The sequence below is a fragment of the Anthonomus grandis genome, chromosome 9 (assembly GCF_022605725.1).
Source record: "Anthonomus grandis grandis chromosome 9, icAntGran1.3, whole genome shotgun sequence".
Classification (NCBI taxonomy): domain Eukaryota; kingdom Metazoa; phylum Arthropoda; class Insecta; order Coleoptera; family Curculionidae; genus Anthonomus; species Anthonomus grandis.
This window is the reverse complement of record NC_065554.1, coordinates 10,785,724-10,801,703: the sequence shown is the minus strand read 5'-3', so window position 1 is coordinate 10,801,703 and position 15,980 is coordinate 10,785,724. Positions and strand designations below refer to the sequence as shown.

The 15,980-nt window shown below is 32.8% G+C and overlaps 1 protein-coding gene across 2 annotated transcripts in view; it reads left to right on the top strand.

Annotated features, from left to right (window-relative positions):
* The window catches only part of LOC126740816 (uncharacterized), a 166,264-nt gene that overhangs the window by 24,973 nt on the left and 125,311 nt on the right, over positions 1 to 15,980 (top strand). The window lies entirely within an intron of this gene.

Genomic DNA, 15,980 nt, shown 5'->3' with positions numbered 1-15,980 from the left:
TTACTTTTATCATATTTTATCATTTTTCCTTTATTCTGCTTTCACTTTTTTGTGGACTTTGTTTTTTATGTTTAGAATGGTGGTTTTATTTTTCTATTTCTATTTATCATTATTAATCTTTATTTTATAGAGCACCTTTTCAGTTTTACTCACTTTATTATTAATGTTTGTAAAAAGTGAGCTAAAAAACTATGAATGCTTTTTATTACTATTAATATTTTGACTTTTAAAATTAGTTACCCATATTACCCACAGGGGGCGAAAATTTAATTACATTCGTAGGGAAATCAGATAAATCCAATACTCGGTAAACATCCATATAGTAGCTAGTGACTATTAGGTAAAATTTTTATAATAATTATTATTTGACTAATTTCAATTTTGCACTAGTAAATCTAGTCTCTTTATCTCAGAGTTCATGAGCCACCATCATGCCGATGTAATGTCTGTTAATTAAACCACTTAATCGACACATATTACTGCAATTCCAACTTGTAGTTAATTCTCTACGAACCAATTGAACTTTCCTAAACCCTTCGTTTATATAAATAAATGACTAACTGTACATGGGAGTGTCAGCTTTGTGTTTCAGATGAGATACGGGGGCTGTTTAGAAAAGTTTTGTAGGAATTACATAATATTTGAATGAATTTATTGCATGCTAATGTTTGAAGAACTTGAATAATTGGTTTAGGTAATAAAGACTAGGTGTTTTGAAGTTCAGGTGCCACTGTTTACATTTTATTAAGTTTTGTTATTGGTGTTTCTTTATTTAAATATATTTTGAACCCAAGTAACTGATACGGTTTTATAAATTATTCATTTATTCAGTCACGCCAAAAATATGTAAAACACCTATAGGCATTGTTATCGGATATAAGCATAATAAGCAACTATCTTCGCGTTTGAAGTTCGAAGACCTCATAAAAGTGAATATATTACAACAGTAGGTTAATTTAAAATATGTAAAAAAAAATAATTTATTCATGCGCCGTATTAAGAAGACTGGATTAAATGCTTAAAAACTTGTAAATGGTTCCAGAGTAATTGATCCTAAACTGATGCTACGATAATAGTCTAGACTGATTATGAACAAGTTATCGTGACCAAGGCTTATCAAAAGTGGCAAACCGGGTTAGACCGTTGCATTGTTTGAATATTTGGGCGTAATCTTCCATTAACGGATTTACAATCGCCTCGTTAAAGAAATTGCTTTTGGTTAAACGTATTAAGGCTATTAGCACTATCTAGACAAATTCATATAATTTAATTTTGAAAAGGATTTAACATTTGGCTCTCAAGATATTTAAGTTATAAATATGCTTATGCATATGCTTAACACAATGCTGTCAGATATGCTTTCTAGAGCCACTTTCTGGAAAGCTTCTGACGTGATACGCGCAATATGGGATACTGATGACCTTTTCCAGATAGTACTATGAATGCATTTCTTGTCTTTAAGCGTGCGTTGTAAGCGCCTGGCTTATTCGATTCTTTTCCTTAATAGGCAATTTGCTTAGGGAATCCAAGGAAGTTGCATATCTTTGACTTAAATGATTCTCTCAGGGGAGTTTCTTTTCTATCTTGAAGATAAAACGTTTGTCCTCTATCTATTTTAGGGTATTAAGTGTAATCAAAGACTGAAATCGGCGTTTTCAAGTTCTTGCATCTGGCTGGTGCTGACGACATCATCTAAAATATTAGGAAAGATTTCTTATATTTTATATTAAATAGGAGGTAAGAAATTAAGGAGCTTTGGAATACGTTTCTCCTGATACAAATGCGTGCGAATGTTTGGTCGGCAACTATTTCTCTGAGAGCCTTTGTCAGGCAAGTAATTCTTCTGTCGGATGCGTTTTTGAGAGTGTATATCTAATTTTATTAATTGTAATGTATTTTGGAGAATGGGAGAATTTATTTCTTGTTTGGAGAGGAATTTGGCCATCTTACAGAGATATTTAGGTTTTTTTTTCACGGAAAAGCACTTAAATATAATATTAAGAAAACCATTATTCACTTATAAGACCCCCAGTCTATCTATGTCTGTTTATGCCGATGTGTCCGGATGATGGCCTCCTCCGGGATCAAAATATTCCGGAGTTAAAATAGCCCTGCCATCTCTGGGTGGAGGCTGATTTGGAGGATCTATTAGGCTATGTAATGTAAGAGGTCTGAACACGACCATAAACGCTGTGCACTAACATCTGAAAACCAACTCGGAAACAACCAAGGTTCACATGTTGTATTCTGGATATGACCTCCACAGATGATTTAGAAACCAGTTCGGACTCGCCGCCTTTATTAAAAGCGACATATCTTGCTGGCGGGAAGAAGCTCTGCAACTCCCAGGGTTCGATGTTATATGGTTCAAAATAACAACTGAAATATCCACAAAGTATGTCTGCTTCTTTTACAGACCACGCTACAGAAGGCTTTTTATCGACCTTGCTGATAAAATCGACGATCTGCAAGCAAACCATCCAAGTGCAGAAAATTTTAACGTCCACAATGTCAACTGGTTCACAGATTCTTCACAGAGGACTGATGATAAAAGGTGCCAAGCAGAGGACTTTGCAATTAGTCACGACCTAACGCAGCTTATACGGGAGTTAATTAGAATACCTGATAGACAGGAAGACTTTGCTCGCAACGGATTCTGACTCGTACAATATTACCATACATGCACCACTAGGAAATCACAAATTAATAACCGTAACATGTGAACTAGAAATGAAAAGTCAGAATCTACCAATGCCGCGTAGAGTTTGGCATTATTGATCAGTCAATTAGAGACATTTAAAACAGTTCCTCTCTTCGTTTCCTTGGAATGATGTCTGTTTCAGGACCAATGATCCTTTTACGTGTGCAATATTTTGGAGATGATTTTGGCAGATATGGAGGCTTATATTCCGAACACCTTAAAAAGCTCTTCAGACAGCAAACCGTAGTTCGGTAAAAGTTGCACCAAGGCAGTCAACAACAAAAATGCTACTTATAGCAAATGGCGGCAAGACACAAGCCCTACAAATCGTGTCAACCTTATTACTCTGAGAAATGGGTGCAAACAAACGATACTTGCAAAGAAAATTATATTGAGAGGCTAAAACACAAACTTCTCAATTGCCCAAATAGATTAAGATAGTTCTGGTCTGTAGCAAAAGCAGTTGGTCAAGGTTTCTGTAGATCAGAAATTCCTCAATTGACTAGGGAAGATGAAAAGGCAGTATTGCTAGATCAGTTGTTCGACACCACCGACTTTGCCAAGAAAGGCTTCTTCGATATCAGAGATAGTCTTGCGCCACATCTTGAAAAAGTTCTCAAAGGCTGAGCACTAACAAGACTACCGGCCCTGGTGGAATACCACCAATAGTATTAAAAAAGTATGCGGTCGTGCTGACACCACCATTGTGCAAACTGTTTCCTCTTTCATATAGAATAGTTCTCTTCTATGTAGACTGGACACTCGCAGATTCAACTAATACCCAAAAAAGGAAAAAAGACAGTGCCCATCAATAACCGTCCGAATTGCTTCAGTCCCGGCAATCGCCAAGGTAATGGAGAAAGTTGCCAACCAGGATATATTTTGAAATACCTGGAATCCACCAACATCGTTAGCGACCGTCTACTGGCAGCACGCAAGCAATATGTCTTGGCATGTAGCGGGAACAGCTAAAGCGGATTCTCAAAAACTTGGGGCTTTTTTAAAACGAAAAGGCTGTGTATACCGAAACAGCTTTTAACGCTTTACAAGGCTCAGATTCTCAAGCGAGCAATACTAGCTCTTCACTATTGCTCTCACATTATGGTGCTCTGTACCCAAACACACTTTGAAGCTGCTTGATTGCATCCAGAAAAGGGATACGTATTATAAGAGATCCAGAGATAAGTAGAAGCTTGGACAGTTTGTTGCATAGAAAAATGCTTTTCCGAATTAGCCCATATCATTTCACCTAGAGCTATACACGTAATATCTACTCGAGAGGCAGATGGGATTCATGAATCTCGAGTGCATCTGCAGATGTCTAGAAAGTGATAGACTCCTTTTTTATAGAGAAGTTCATGCCTGTAGAATTGACTCCAAAGTAAGTCTTTTCTAAACGTTACAACTTGCAGAACTTAAAGAAAAATATCATGAAACAGTACCACAGTTTTTTCATAGGTTTGCCCTTTTGTCACAGTGTATTCCATTAAAAAATATATTTCTACAAACAGGGTCTCTTATATGTCAGAGTCTTAAGATGAAAGAGGGGATAGTGTAGCCCATTTCCGATCAGTTCCGAAAAGTTCATATAACATTCTACACCATGTTTGAGTTTTTTTCTGCGTTTTTGTACCAAAAATATTCTTGTTAATATTGTAAAACACTTTTAAGACTAAATCTTTTATAATTTCCAGACAGTCTATGTTATTTATCTTTTTTAAGCAAGAATGTACTTTGACATATTTTATACTTGCCAGAAATGGTCACCATATGTTGAGGATGTCTACTTTTGGTTGATCAAAGACTTCTGGATCCTACAAGGTCTAAGTTATTTGATATGGTTATAGATCAGTTTTGCTCATTTGCTTCGGTTTTGCCAATTTTTAGGATATATTATGTCTGATCTTCTCCGATGTTCTTTTTGTATATTATGGGTTTGTGCAAAATTCAGCAGATTCGTCCAGTGGGTTTTATTTATTTTTTCTCAGTTCTCTCAAATTTAGGCTTCGGGATGGTGGTTTTAAAGAGCTGCTTCAAAAAAAACGTTCTGCTGCAAATCCTTAGTGATGATTTCTACTTCGGCGTTTAGATCCGCATCGTTTTTCCATACAGTTGATGCTCTATTGATATAACGTTTTGACGATGCCCACTTTATAGATAGTAGAGTAAAGGTGAATAGGTATTGTCCAGTATAAGTAGATTTCCTGCAAATCCATGTTTCTATGGTTCAGTTGGGAACAGGCTTGAATAACTCTCGGTCTCCCTCGTGAATATAAGAATTCATTCGTTTTATTAATTTTATTGTGGTGCAAAAATTCATTCAGATCGTTTTTGTCTTTATCCGAAAATATCGTCCAAATTCCGAAGCCGCAACTTGGGTTTATATAAAGAATTGCTGATTGAATCTTTCTTAAATTGTCTAGATTTACGCAACAGGATACATAGATTATCCACATCTAGAGTATATAAATCTGAAACGTCGTATTAAACTTTTTTTTTAAACTTTCACTATTTCAACAAGTGTGACAATTAGTTAAAATATAAAATAATTTTTAACAAAAATTTTGTTAAGAAAAATTTTAATTTTGTTTAACTCCCATGAACAATATTTTATTAATTAATGACTAGTAACCAACGTACCAAATAAAAATAAACATATGATAACTCATTTGACGGATTTTTTGTTGGAACTGTAAAATTTTTTACCTACTCTAAACGTGTGATTTCACTCAGTGCCCTTATCCAACATAACTCCTTTAGTCCCCCTCGTATACAAATAATACCGATCCAGCGTGTCATTCTGAAAAAACCTTATCAATGAGGCATGAGCCAGCCAGTTTATCCTCGCTATTTGCTCGGAAATAACATAAAAACATCGGGCATGGCTCGCATGTATCCATTTTAATCGGTTTTTATGATCATTTAAAACAACGACTTAACATCGATGAAAATCCGGGGCCGGTTCGGATCAAACAAAAACCGTCGCGCGCATTTCCGACTCAACGTGACATTTCGCGTTTTGATTTTGCTGTACTTTTTTTCGCGCCACGCATGAGTGGCTTAAAGTATATTTTAGGGCTGCGTGGTATTTGTGCGGAACAGTTGGAATTTTGAAAGTTGAGTTTTTATTACGTAAAATTTACTGGTTAGTTTCAGTTGGCATTTTGCAAAATAGGTGTGTGTTAATCACGTGCTTTAGATTTGAATTATTGTTGTTGTTGCTTTATACAGGGTGTTGCATATTCTTTAAAAGCGCTATATTCAGCATATTAGTATATAATAAAGTGAACTATCAAGCAGTTAACAAGTAATATTTTAAAAGTTTTAATTTATTTAAGTTTAAAAGCGATTTTATTATAAAAACAATTAAATGTTTGCATTAGTTTCGGTTAGTTAAAGCTTTCCTGGAGCTATTTTTTCTTTTCCTACAACTCAGCCACCAATTGACTTAATAAAAGTTTCCCGGGAAAAGTAATATATATTTATTTTCGCTTTCTATAATCACTTTTTAAGATTCTTTACAAACGTTCATCAAAGTACTCAAATGAGGGTCGGGTCACGTATATTTGGTTAATTATTATGTCTAATTTTTGGTGTTGGTACGTGTTTAATGATTCCAAATATTATTTCTAATAAGTTACAATGCAATAGTCAATGCTAATGCATAATTAGTAAGTGGTCAATCTAACTAGCATTCTGCAAACCTCATCTAAAAATTTTTGTTTATTTAGGTAATAAAAAGCTCACCTCGCCCTGATTTATAATTCTCTTAACTGTACCTTATTTGAAAATATTAAAAGTTTTGCCGCATTTTTTTAAATATTTTTGTAAAAAAAATTAAACTGTAAAATAAAATTAGCGGTTCTGTAGGTTTTTCAAAAGTTTACAGTGTAATGCTTCTTACGCACGTTTTATAGTATTTAAAATTTTTTAATAACTATAATATATATATTTATATTTTTCTATCTAAGGTCCGTTGGTGAAAGAACAAAAATTTAAATGGTTCGTAAAATGGTATTCTGGATCTAAAAAAATCTTTTTGGAACGTGATTAAATAATTATTTAAAATAAATACTGATGTAAATCAGAAAAAGTAATATTTCTTTAAAATAAATCAATAAGAGATGTTTTTATTTTTTTAAATAAATAATGTGTTCATTAACTTCGGGACCTTTGGGTTGCAAATGCAATTTTTGTTTTCATCTGAGCGTTGGTTTTAAAGAGATAAAAATTATTTAATATTTTCAATATTAGAAAAGTTTAAATATCAGGTTTTGTTTATTTAATGAAATTATGAAAGCATATTCCAGTCGTATATGACAAACCTAATGTTTGATTATGTTGATATATTGTAGAAACGTCGATGCTAACACAAAAGCGAATTTCTAGGTTTCGCATTTTGTTCATATATTTTCTTAAATTTCAAAACCCATGTATATTTATTATTAAAGAGCTAAATTAATTATTCAAAAACATTCTGATTATTTTTTAATATATAGGATAATTAAAAAAATCCAAAATATCCAAAATAGTTAGGAATACAGTGCTCATCATAAAATTTGTAGCTTTAATAAATTATATTTAACCTTCTCTTATACATTTAAATCTGCAAAATCTCGTACACACTGTTTAAAGAAATTCTTGTAAATTTATGAATTACATACAGCTTTAACAAAAAGTAGGTGAATCAATTAACTACATGCATATATATATAGATTAAACTTTTTAAAAAGTAGATTTATATTCATATTTCCGGTATGCCTTGCTGTAATGGCTAATTTTAGTTTTAACCACATAATTTGCATACTTTTAATCAAAGCCTATACAGTGTGGTGACTTTAACTGGAATAAATTCAGTTAAAACTAATCAAAATTTATCTCGCAAAATTCCTGAGACCCCTCGATTTTTGTTTATTTTTTTTCGAATTTCCAGATAGTTTTTGTATTTTTTCACCTACAGGGGGGTCCAAATTAACCCCAACTTTTTTTTTTCGAATGGAAAGCCACTTTTTTTAAACTCTCATTGAAAATAGCCCTTTTTCTTGATTAAATTGCCCTATTTACTTTTGTGATTATCTAAAGGAGAAATACGAAAAAAAAACCATTAAATTATTAAAAGTTGCGTTTAATGTATAAGATGCTCAAAATGAGCACCATTTACTTGTTGGCAAAGCCCAAGACGATAATAAAATTCGTTTCTGACATTTTCTAACACTTCTGGAGATATTTCTCGGATTTCTTGCCTAATACGTTCTTTGAGTTCGTCTAGGTTTCCTAGTTTGCTCATATAAATTAGACTTTTCAAATGTCCCCACAGAAAAAAATCAAGTGGGGTGAGATCGGGAGAACGTGCCGGCCACTCGATTGCACCCCTTCTACCAATCCATCTGTTTGGAAAATTGTCATCTAAATACTGGCGTACATTATGGGCATAATGTGGGGGAGCACCATCTTGTTGCATCCAGATTCTTTTATCATACAAATCTGGATCGAACTGACTCGGATATAAGGCACGTAAGACTGGAACTAGTTCATGTTCAAGAAATTCTAGATATCTTTCCCCAGTTAAAGTATCATTGAAGAATATGGGCCCTATAACTTGCCTGCCAATTATGCCAGCCCAAACATTAGTTTTCTGGGGATATTGTGTATTAGTTTCCCTTACCCAGTGTGGGTTCTCGTCAGACCAATAGCGACAGTTCTGCTTATTAACATGGCCATTTAGGGTGAATGTAGCCTCATCAGAAAAAAGGATCCACTCCGAAGATATGCGATTTTCGTCAATGGCGTTCATCATTAATGCACAGAACTGAACTCTGCGATCTGGATCGTCTTCCAATAACTCTTGAACGGGTTGCATTTTATAAGGTCGTTCGTTTGCACTTTTTAACATTTTTAGCACAGATTTATGATGAATAGAGTTTTCGCGAGCTACTCTTCTGGCTGCAGTTACCGGATTTTCTTCCATCGCTAACAATACATTTAATTGGGTGTTTTCATCGATTTTAGAAGACCTTTGTCTTGAAACATCCCTCACGTGCTCAACTTCTCGAAATCTGCTTTCGATTGTACTAACCGTACCTTGGTTAATAGGTGGCAAATCTAGATATTTCTGCCTGAATAAGTGGACAACCTCTAGCTGAGTACGACTTCTGTCCCCATAACCAATCATCATTAAGATTTCAATCTTGGGATTCGGGTAAATAAGGCATTTTTTCAATATAAGTTAACTGATTTAACAACTGGTTGAAATTCACTTTAACAGTGACACTACAACAATGTCACGAAATGTCTCGATACCAATAAAATAAACAAACACGCCAAAAATTTATCAACACAAAATATTCCGAGACTTTTAATAATTTAATGGTTTTTATTTATTTTTCGTATTTCTCCTTTAGATAATCACAAAAGTAAATAGGGCAATTTAATCAGGAAAAAGGGCTCTTTTCAATGAGAATTTAAAAAAAGTGGCTTTCTATTTGAAAAAAAAATGCGTTAATTTGGACCCCTCCTGTAGGTGAAAAAATACAAAAACTATCTTGAAATTTGAAAAAAAATAAACAAAAATCGACGGGTCTGAGGAATTTTGCGAGATAAAATTTGATTAGTTTTATCTGAATTTATTCCAGTTAAAGTCACCACACTATATATTTCAATTTACTCGCATATGCGTATGAATTTTGTTTTAAGTAACAACATTAAAAGAACAGCTCTCACAAATATGGCTAGGCTTCAGCAACAATTACCAGTTTTTTAAAAAAATATAAAATAAAATTAAAATGAAGAAATATAGAGTAAAAGCTGATGGTAAATCACCTATAGAATCTAAAGTCAAGTTTTTTTTTAACCCATCAAACAAATGGAAGCTAATAAAAAACATATAATTACATATAGATAAAATTTCATAGAAATAATTTCTTACTATAACTATTTTTTGTTGCGCTTTTATAATGGCTGAGAATTTTAAATTTATAAGTTAAAATCATTGACTCGTCCTTTCTTTAACTATATGAAATTGATTTACATTTATTCTTGACTCTTTCAATAATAAATAGAAATCAGGGTATTTCAGAAGGAAATTGTTAATCTTACAATTTTTTTACAAAAATTCAATCAGTGACATGACAGGTTTAAGTCTTGAATGTTTTTAAAGAAAAAAATCGGTTCTTGTTCCCAATATGTCCTTTGTATTTGGATCACCCTGTATAACAAACAGATTTATCATATTACATTAGTGTATAGAAATTACGTTTCTAAACTCTAGTTTTTTTGTTTCTTCTTTTTAAAGACCACGTTGTTCTACTTTTTAAATCTGGAACATTATTTCTAGCAGTCTGCCAAGAGATGATTAATTAGTGTTAACTGGCTAACGAAGGAAACAAATTAATTTATTCTTATTTTCTTGTAAGGTTAGAAAGGCGCACAGAAAAATGTACGTATGTATTTTTATAATATTACAAGCGTTTTAAATTTACTAAAAATATACGGTTTTATTAAGATGGGCACTGGTTATATCTTGAAAATTTCTAAGCCTAAAAATTCAAAGAAGAACGTTTTGTTGCTGGATATAATATTAAGTTCCCTTGTAACTTTTTCTTTAGAATGACTCGAACTCCTTTTACTAATTGAACATCACCTAATTTTTAATCGCCTAATAATTAATTTAGTTTTAGGGTATTCACACTGACGATTCATGCAAAAAATGGCTTAGCGTATTTCACCCAGTATATTTCTTAGCGAAAAAACTTAGACAATCATCAAATGATCCAGACCGTAATTAATAAATTAAATGATGATGTACAAGAAAAGTGAAAAATTTAATAATTATATCGACACTATCGGACAAAATTGAGGCAACTCTAGTGAAAATATGAAATATTTATCAAATAAAGTTGTCCTTAGCAAATAATAAATACCCGCCAGTTTAAAAGGTCATAATCATATGCTTACTGAAAGGCTTAATATAATTGTTGTCAAATGTCCAAGAACCTCGAATTCAATAAAATTATGCATAATACACTTTAATAAAGCAACATTTTGTGAAATTAAAATTATATTTCATTTAACAAAAAACAGAACACAATTTTTAGACAATTCTAACTTAATAGGATATCTATTATTAGCTACAACTTTTGGGTAACGACGTGGCATCGATGAAATTAAATTTTGAATAGTAATAATCAGCATATTGGCCCAAACTTCGTTCATTTTATCAATTAAAGTCTGTTTGGAAATGCCATGGTACAGATTTGATGCTCAACCTCGTCCCACAGGTTCTCAGTAGTGTTTAAATCCGGTGATTGTACCGGCCATTGGAGGAATTGAGCATTTTTCTCCTAAAACCATTCTTGCAAATGTAAGCTTCGGGGGGTTGTCTTGTTGAAAGGCGAATCGCAGAGGCATCCCCCACTCAGCATAAGTCAACATAACATTTTGGAGTATGTCCCTTTATGCAAATCGATCCATAGACGGGACCGTCTATGAAGTGCTATGGACCTCCTGCACTCCAGGAAAAGCAATCCCATCAAAATACACTACCCCTTCCGGGCTTTATTATTGGTATTGTGTATTTTGGTCGGAATCTCAGTCCATCGGAAATTAAAGTTTTATAAGTGAGTTTCGTCGCTGAATAAAATGTTTTCCCAAAGTAAAGCAAGTTTTAGTTTTTTCGTTCTTTCAAGTAACGGTGTGCAAACTCAATTCTCGCACGGCGATTTCTTTCGGCAACCACCGATTTCTAAGCTGGACATCTGCTGTAAAGCTTTGCTTCAACTAAACTTCGTTGTACAGTTCTCGCACTTACTTCCAGTTCAGGAATTTCAGCAATTATTCTTGGTCCTGCAAACCACGGTTCAAACCACGGTTCATGTCCCCGTTCGTTGTATCCCTTAATTATTCTAGACATACTGTATTTTGGCAAAAAAACGGCCTGGAAATATCAACCAAACGTTTTTTTTCAAAAATTTATCTACAATCATTTGCTTTAACTTCAGGAAAATTGGTTTACCCTTTAGCATACTTAATGCTGCCAAAATAAAAAAAAAGCTTTATTTCCTGCAACATTTCCCGAGGACTGGGAAGATGCATATGTGGTCCCGATTTGAAAAGTGTCCAAACGATTTTTGACTAATTAGCCTTCTACGAGTACTCTCATAATGTTGTAGCTGAACAACTAACTCACGACCTTTTTTGATGGGAATAATATTCTACTTGCATGTCAGCAGGTTTTCGTAAGAATCAATGCTTTACTACAGCTTTGCTTCAGATATTTGTAGACCTTGCAAAACAAACTTGTGTACCTGTGTGCAAACTTGTGAACTGTTCTTTTGGATTGTAGTAAAGCGTTCGATACTATATAGAACATCAACTCCTATTAACTAGAATATTATGGGCTTTGAGATGCCGCTCTGCTATTCTTTAAAAGTTACCTTATTAATAGAAAACAAATTGTGGTATACAATGCTAAAACTCTGAAGTTAAAATGAAAACAAAACTCAATTAATTTTGTTTGGCAAATCTGAACTATTTCGAATGATCAGCGATTTTCATTAGCTTTAAATGGGATTTCGTTAAGCCCAATACACAGTTGAAAGAATTTGGGTCTTTATATGGTCACAGATCTAAGATTCTCGAGTTACTATAAGATTAATGATTATCATCAGTCATAAATAAAAGTTTGGTTGGACTCATTAGTACTATCCTATTTGAATGACTGTAACATATTTTTTTTCCTCTTGGGGTTCGTCCATTATGCCCGAATACACCTCAACCTAAAGGCTTATTGTGCTCACCTCGATATACATCTAGACTACCCAGCCTAGCACCTCACTGCCCTGTACCAGCCGTTACAGGTCTTTTGCTGCTGTGGTACCTAATGCTTCTGGGTTCAGTGTGTCTCTCCCAAATATTTGTTGCCTTTTGCGCCACAAGGCCTCGCAATTGCAAATTACATGTCGGACTGTTTCTGGTTCCTTTTCAAACAATAGGCAGTTAAGGTCTTCATAATACACTGCATTTCTGTTCAGGTGTACTACTATAATATTACTTATACTGCCTTCTTTAACTCGGGATGATCATTTGTCTTTGCAGAATATTCAAAATGCATGCCTGAGGTTTCGAGATGGTGTTCGTAAGTTTGATCATATATCGCAACATCTAAAAGAATCCGGCTGGCTTACTATAAGAGAAAGATACCGGTGATATACTTTGTGTTTTGTCTTTAAAGTGTGACAAACTGATTTCCCAAAGTATCTATACCCGAAACTTTATACTCTTTCTGATTTCCATGCGGTGAGTTCGGTTGGGTTTAGGGTGGTCTGTACTGTATACTAAGACACAACAATGAATTCTTTAAAACGTGTTTTACATATTCAGCAACTCATGCATTTAATTCGCTGCCTTCTAGCATATTACCAGAACTTTATCTTTTAGTTTCCGTAGAAAGACTGGTGATTTCTTACTATCTCTCCGTATTACTTAATCGGTACTAGTAAAGTTAGCTTAATAAATATTCAATTTAGTGACTGTTGGACGTAATGTTTTTCGACCAGCCCATTTGCAGATATTACAAAAGGGTGGTTGATTTTATATATAAAATATGTTTTCATTCTTACCTGAAATAGACCTCCTTTTTTGGAAAAAATAAAAAAGCTGTTTTGCCAGTTACACTAATTATTGTAACATACTAATTTGTTTGACATTTGAAAGCGATCTCATTTTGCTACAGCATCATACTATGAATTTTTAAATTAAATCGTGTTTTATCTTCGCTAATACCGATTTCATTATTAATAATTAAAAAAATCATATTTTCGTAACAGCTTTTGTCCAATAGTGTATACCTATCTGTCTGACGTTGAGAATGTAAGAAAGTATTGCTCTTCGTAAGCAGTTTTCCAAACTATATTAAAAAAATAGAATATCCACGCAATAAAAATTAAAACATTAAATAAATAAATTAAAATAAAATTCAAAACTTTAATATTCATAGATATATCCAAATCTCTATATTGCCAGTGGATCGCTTGATCGCATAATCGCTATGTTTACTTTAATGAGTCATTTTTTCGGTATAAAATGTTCTTAGCGAAACAATAACTGATATAAGCATTTTGATACGAAATTTAACACATTTATTTTGTCGCCTATACCCTATTTTTTTTGCCGTATGAGCAAAGTGTCTCATTATTTATTCAAAAGTACAGTAAATATAGGGTGAGTCTTTCTTTTTTTCTATGTGGAATAAAACCATAAAACAGGTCGGTTATACTAAAATTAAATCCACACGTCCTGTATCGCCTCAAATACAATAGGGTCGTAAAATTCGGCACAATAGTTACTATAAGGATTATAGTTACTAGTAAGGGTTCAATAATATGATCAAACTCTATATATTTTAACTATTTTTGAAATATATATTGTATATACAGGGTGTCCTATTTGCTATGTGTGACTATTGCTATTTCCGAAACTATAGGAGACACGAGGGCAGTTGAATTAGAAAAGAATTGCCAATTTCAATGCTTATCCTTTATAATCTAAATCTCTTTACAGTGTTGCAAAATGTTTATTAGTTTGTGAATTACAGGGTGATTTATAAAAAACGCTAAATTTAATTTTAATTATTTTCAAAACTATTGCTTTTAGAAACTTACTTTTAATTACAAAGTTTTATAATTTTTTGTGCTCTACAAAACTTCACCTTTTTTTCTTTTTTTTTTTAAATACGGACCTGCATTTTTTATAACTTATTTTAAAAGCATTTTTTTCCCTTTAAAATGACATATCTTATTCAAATATTTCCCAACGTTTCAACGTATTAATAACCATCATGAGGAATTTTTCCTTAGTGCGGATCTGACTTTTTTAATTGCTAAAAACTTAAATACTTCTAAATCTTTATTCTTTTCCACGTGATTTAAAACTTAATTAATTAAAAGCTTAAGCTTATTAAACTAGTGGTTATTTGTGTAAAACCCGATGAACCGTAATCTTAATGTTAAAAAATGTAGTTTTAAATTATGATACTTATTGACATTATCCAGTCAATTTAGTTGGCTGTCACAGTAGTTGAAGTCGGTAGTTGTCATGGTTACCAAACAAAAATCATATTTTTGACAGGCTGAAGTCATCAAGCTTTCGCGGCAGTTTTTATTCATGTTAATATTTGTTCGATTGGTAATAACGGTCCTATAAATTGGCCCGCAAGATCGCCTGATATAACACCCATGGATTTTTCCATATGGGGATTTTTAAAAACCAGGTTTATCAAACTACTTCTCTAAATTTAGGCGATCTAAGTTTAAAAATAAAAGAAGCGTGCAATACAATTTCAACTCATTCAACAACATTCAAAGAAAAATTGTAACCAATGCGCGCAAATGCTTACAAAATAGTGGTGGTCATTTTGAATTAATAACAATTTATTTCATAATTATGTACATATATTTTAATAGTCTTTATACTAGAAAAACTAGTAACTGTAGTTAGTTTTTGTATTAAGATGAGGTCTGATGCCCTAATGCGGCGAAACGCGTAACCTTTTTAAATGGACGCTTGATTTGTGAGACTTTGACTTTGAGTATACTTTCTCTTCCTTTGGTCATATATCTAAGTCTCTTTGAAATTAATGGATGATTATTTTGATTTAATTAATAACAACCAAAAAGATAAACTTTTTACTGTACTAACAAGTAACTAATTTACAATTTAAAAAAAATCAGGCCCGCATTAAGGAAAAATTCTTGATGATGGCTATTAATACGTCGAAACGTTGGAAAACGTATGAATCAGATACATCATTTTAAAGGGAATAAAAAATGCTTTAATTGTTAAAAAAATGCAGGTCCGTATTTAAAAAAAAGAAGTTGAGAGCCGTTGCGAGGATACCAAACGTCACAAAAAAAAATTAAAGGTGAAGTTTTTTAGAGCACAAGAAATTATAAAACTTCGTAATTAAAAGTAAGTTTCTAAAATCACTAGTTTTGGAAATGATAATTAAAATAAAATTTGGCATTTTTTATAAATCACCCTGTAACTCATGAACTGAAAAACATTTTGCAACGCTGTAAAACGATTTAGAATAAGCATCAAAATTGGTAACGTTTTTCTAATTTAACCGCCCTCATATCTCCTATAGTTTCGGAATAGTCATACATGGCAAATAGCACACCCTGTATATTGTTGAAATATATAGACTTTGATATGGATAAGCCAGTTGCCAGTGTCGTGCTTACAGTCTTACAGTTTTCTTTTATTATGTTAAATAATTTTTTGA